Genomic DNA, 6,000 nt, shown 5'->3' with positions numbered 1-6,000 from the left:
CACCTGCAGGACTGATGGCGTGTCACCTTGTAGGACTGATGGCGTGCCACCTTGCAGTACTGACGGCATGTCACCTTGCAGGACTCTCCACACTACCCAAGCCCACAGACAGCCCTAGGCTGTCAATGTTTCTAAGGACCTGGGCAGCAGATAAGGTCAGCCTGTCCATCAGCACCAGACAACTCTAGTTCCAAGTCTTAATGGACAGCTGAGACCAAGGTTGAGGCTCCTATTCATGGTCAAGTAACGTAAGTAAAGAGCACTTGGAAGGGGAGGAAAATAATTGAGCAAATTATTGCCCTCCTTCAGAGAGCCGCCTTAAGCAACAGAAAACTGTACATCTGCTAGAGCCTTCGATCATTATTTTTCCAACTGTATAATAAAGGTGGATTTGTCCTAAACCTTGAGACATAAAATAAAATATAACATGGTACTCGGAGCCAAAGTCCAGCTTCTTAAACTGTGGGTTATGACCGCCCACACGAGCGTAACTGAATGTGGGTGATTGTGAACAATGAGAGGTTTCTCTTATGCAGCCGTCAAAAAATAACTCACAGGTAAACATGTATTGCATCCACCTGTTTCTGGCAGTGATTGCCTTTGTTGCTTCATGCAACTTTGTCATAGCCTCAGATCTGAACACACAGGGTGCCAGTCTACCAGGTGAACTTTATGCGTCACCTGTAATTTCTGTCTGAGTCACCTCAGCTCAGGTTAGAACTGTTGTATGTTCTGAGTTCTGTTTTTTCTGTACCCATACAAGGTACCCATAAAGGTCTCTTACAGAGACATAATGGTTTGATTATAGGAAACAAGGACATTTAATATTTTTGGTCCATAATTCCTTACCATGCGAGTATCAAATTAGCATGCTGTTAGACAATATTGTGTCAGAATGCTTGACTTTAAAACCTATTCGTATCAATTGCTGGATTGAGTCTCATAAAAGAAACTGACAAAGAAATTTTGGCTTCAACAACTTCTGAAATGGCTCTAACGATGCGTCTAACATTTTGGGCTACACATTTATGCAAAGTGACATTCTCAGCTTTTGACAACGATGAAATCAAAGGATTCACTTCACAGAGCAAAGCCTTCGTGACAGAGTTCAGATACCACTGTCCCCATAAAATCAACCAAGTCCCTCGGCTGATCTGTCATTCCCCTGCCTGAGCGCTCTCTGGCTGTCTTTGCCTTCCCTAGAGGGTTTCTCCTGTGGTTACTACATCCTCTTTGTCAAGCCTCAGAGAAAGGCCTGAGACCTTGGCTCACCTCTCAGGTACCTCTGTATCCCAGCAGCACCCAGCAGAGAAACGGTTCCTCATGCTGCTAAAGGGAAAAGCTGCATAAACACTTCCACAAATGCTTGTGGAATGAGCACCAACCATATATTGGCCCCGTGTGTTTCTGATGTCAAACAAGGGACAATTCGATATTAAGACTGAGAAGAGTAAAGGACAACCCTAAAAGGAGACAAGAAACAGGAGCAAAGCAAGTGGTCCAAGGGAAGAGCCAGGTGCTGAGAGAAAGAGCCGTGAGCTGAGCTTTGGGTGTGGGAGCTGCGGCAGCCCTTGCCTCTGCTGAGCTACCAGTCCAGTGCTTCCTTGATCACTGATGCCCTTACCACTGAGAAAGTCGAAGGGCAGCCGGGAGCCCAGGGCAGCCCCTGGCAGAACAAGACCCACATCCTCGGGCTGGGTAGTAAGCCCAGTTGAACTTTTAGCAGTTATTGGAGGGGTCCAGCCTCCGAGGCTTTCTTGATTTCTCACATTGAGATCTTGAGGAAACTGGCAGGGTCTGATACTCGGTCAGCGCGATGAGAAAGAACCCAGTACAGGCAGCATCTTCGTCTGCAGTTTCTAGCAGGAAGCCTAGTCTTCAGGAAACAGCTTCTAGATGATACTGAATCCCAACGAAAATGCCTGGCAGGTGAATGACACCAACCAACGCAACCTGAAAGGCCTTGCACCACGCAATGATAAAAGTAAGTATCCTCTGCCTCACTTCAGACATTTAATCTGAAGCCTGTCTTCTGGAAAAGCATCATCTCCATTGAGAGGGTACCAACGCTCCTCTTTAACAGATTCTGCTGTGCGGGTGTGGGACGGGCACCTCCAGGTCACCTGTTTTCCCAAAGGAGTTCAGTCACATTCAGTCACGTGCTCGGCTTGCAGCCTGTTTATCAGGATGAAGCCTGCTCTCTGGAGAGGGCCCGACAGCAGGATGGGCCAAGCTCGAATGACAGTTTGCCCTGTGGAGATTGACTTTAATGAAGCAAGAATAAACAGGAAGATTAAGTACAAGCAGAAACCAGCGACACGCTCTGAGCTCACCTCTCTGCTGGAATTGAAGGGCTTTCTGCAGCTGAGCTTAGTCTCTGCTGGAGGGAGGCATCGTGTGATGGGCACTAATGATCCCCTTATCCACATCGGCCCCTGTGCGAGCAAAGAGAAGTTTTCTTTCAAACATTTGCCGACTCTTTTATAAACGCCGGTGTGGACAGCCCTACGGTGCCCACATTTAGCAAGGTAACCAGAAGGCCAGAAACCAGGACCCCACTGTTTCTGGCTCTTCATTTCATGTATGATTTTTGAAAAATAAACTTTTAAAAAGCTGTTTCCAAACAGCCAGTGGGCAAGTCCAAGATTCCCACCCACCTTTTTGAGCTTGAGGTTTCATTTACCTCCCGAGTGGAGGAGGCCCCTGAGCTGGCACTGCTTGGCGTTGGTGCCAGTAGATGGCACTCCAATCCAGACTGATGCTCTAACCTCCCACTTAGGGTGTTCAGGGATGGTAGCTAAGCAGGACTCTGTTAGTCTGTCAGAGTGGACCTAAGTGAACACATGTGGCAATCCCTACGCAAATCAAACATTTGCCGACTCTTTTATTAACGCCGGTGTGGACAGCCCTACGGTGCCCACATTTAGCAAGGTAACCAGAATGCCAGAAACCAGATGGGACCGGCCAGTATGCCTTTCCCGAAGGGCTTGGCTAACCAGCCTTCTCTGGATAGAACAGAAGGGACGTGAGACTTCAAGGCAGACATTCTGGGTAGTCAGGGCTTCTAACAAGGTTCCGTGAAAGCCAGAGAAGTACATGTGAGGAAGATGGAACAATTCGGGCCTGCTCTGAGCAAGCCACAGGGGACTGCTCACAGTAGCTACGCTTCCACTAGAGAGAAATGCGTGGAGAAGGGAAGGGAAATACACTCGGATAAAGTTTTGTCTTTCATTTTCGTTTTTGATTAGGAGAAAATAAAATTGAAATTAGCCAAAAGTACTTATATTTTTACTTTACATTATATAACTGGAATATATACATGTTATATTAAAAATTAAAAAGTCTAATGGATGGCTGGAGATATGTGTGGGGGGGGAAGGTTGTTACCCTAACAAATGATTTCCTTCTAACTGCCTCCTGCAATCTTCACGGGTGCTTTTTTCTGTGTGTGAGAGTATATGCACATACATGTTCATATGTGTTCATATCTGTGTTAAGAAGTAATAATAAAACAGGAGCTGTCAGTCCAGGAAAACGGCAGATAGACAGTTCCCTTCAGAAGACCCGTTCGCTCATTAGGAGAAAGGGCCTAGAAGCCAAGCTCAGATCTAGAGGTGAGGGAAGAGCATCAGCCAGAAACAAGTCAATGTAGAGAGCTCGAAGCGTGATGGAAAGGAGCCTCCCTTTAAAACTGAGAAGGGCAGGCTGGAGGGTTGGGTCAGCACATGGGAGCACCTATTGCATCTGCAGAAGACCCAGGTTCAGTCCCAGCACCCAAATGGTGGTTCTCACCATCCTTAACTCTAATGTCAAGTGGGTACCAGGTGTGTATGCAGTGCCCAGACATACATGCAGGCAAAACATTCACACATATAAAAGAAATGGTTTTAAGGAGCTTCGTTACGAGTTGGGGTGTGTGAGATAGATGGGGTGGGAGGAGGGGGGTAGCCTCACTGGAATGAGTCTCCAGAACGACTCCCCTGAACAAATTCTAAGGAAAAAAATCACGCTTTTACAAGTTAGGGGAGCAGGCAGGAAGTTTCACATCATGTAATTTAGTTCAGCATACTGTATGTGATGGAGACCCTGGAGGAGGTAGTTCTCACAAACTAAATGCTGTCAAGCTACTGCACAGACCTTTGTCACCTCTCCATCCCATGGAGAGAGCCGTAGGGAGGTGTCCCCTGAGCTCTCCAGGCTGTGGATCTGGCCCTTTAAAAGCAGCTATTGTCTCTCAGGGGCAGGCCTGTGTTCTAACAGTGTAGTCAGTGTGTCTGTGTGCACAGGCACCTGTGTGTGTGTGTGGGGGGGGGGGGGGGTGCAGGCCAGAGGTCAGTGCTCAGCATCTTTCTTCTTTTCCACTTGCATTTTTAACACCAAGCTGTCCACGTGGAGTTCAGAAGACAATTTGCAGGAGTCTAGTCTCTCCACCATGTGGGTCCCCAGGGTCACACCCCGGTCATGGCGCTTGGCACTGAATGCCACTACGAGCTGAGTCATCTCACCACGGGTCCACTTTATTTTTTGTGCGAAGGCCTTGCCGGACCTGGAGCTTGCTGATTGACTAGACCGGCTAGCCAGCAAGGCCCAGGGCTCTTCCTGTCTCTGTCTTCTCAGTGCTGAGATTTCAGGTGTGTGCCGCTTACCCCAGCTTTTTACATGGGTGCTAATGTAGGCCTTCACGCTTGCACATGGCAAGTCCTGTATGTGGTTTATTTTACCTAAGCTTGGGACAACAGAAAGGTCACAAGCAAAGACAGGTGCCACATCCAGCATGGGTCGGGGGATTGACCTGACTGGGGTAGCGAGGTAATGAAGATAAGACAAAACACACACAGGCTCACCCAGAAAAGCTGGGATCTGAGGGACTGGGTGCTCTGATGGAGAAGCTGCAGCACACGGTACTCAGCGTGTTTATTATCCGCAGTTGAACAGGAAGGTGGGGCTGTTGCATACAATACAGCTGGACAAGGAAGCAGGTCTGTGGTATGCAGCTGGATCAAGGAGACCAGTTTAGCTAATTGTGGTAGGAACAGTCTCTGTAAGGGAACAGGGTTCAGGCTGCAAACACCTGGGGGAGAAAGCAATGGTGGACACTTTCTGCACATACTATCATTAACATGAATATTAACACTATCAATATTACAGCCCAGAAGAAGGTTTTGCCATTCCTCTGAGCCTCACTGGGTCACAGAGGGGCTTTTCCCATGGGGTTGAAGTGCTGGGGCCCTTAACATGGTCATACTTGTCAATAGAACGTTCACTCAGGACTCCATTCATGCAGGGCTTCATCTGTTCCCCATAGGCATGTGTGTGTGGTTAGGATTAGCCTGCTCTGGTTCTGAGAGCCCTCAGGGACTGAGGAGATCTACTGGTATGGTACTCTCTGATGCAAATTCAAAGCCAAAGCAGGAAGGTGGGGCTCTAAATAATTCAGCAGAAATGACTGGTGAAATTAGCACCGAATGAACTGAAAGGCTAGAGAAATGTCTTTAAGATTTCTAGGGCAGCACAGAGTCAACTTCATCTTCTACAGGAAGGAATTTCTATTCTCTGTGAAACCGAGACTATTGTTAAAGTGGTCACTTGATAGAAGCCTGAAAAACGCTGTGCGGGAGTGGGGTCAAGTTCTAGAACCACTAGCTAGGTCAGCATTTGGCTCATGGTTTTGAGCAGCGTTGTGTTTTTGGTAAAAGAAAAAAAAAATGAAGATCATTAATTTTTGAAGCACCTCCAACTAAGAAATCTGCTATTTACCCTTCCTTTAGAACAGGGGAAAGCACCCTTTAATGGTCATTAGTTAGCCTCAGGAACAGCAGCCCCCTGAGGTCGAAGGGATACTCCATGTTGGTTTGCTGAAGGGAGGGAGAGATTCATACTGCCACACTGTGACCAAGAGTCTGCAAGAAGCAGCAATGTTCGTGGAGTTTGGGAAAGGGGAGAGGAGACAGCTGACACACCCAGGACCTTCAGCCTTGTCAGCCATGCTCCCTTGAGCTC

This window comes from Arvicola amphibius, chromosome 3, assembly GCF_903992535.2.
Source record: "Arvicola amphibius chromosome 3, mArvAmp1.2, whole genome shotgun sequence".
Classification (NCBI taxonomy): Eukaryota; Metazoa; Chordata; class Mammalia; order Rodentia; family Cricetidae; genus Arvicola; species Arvicola amphibius.
Note: the sequence above shows the minus strand (reverse complement) of the source record.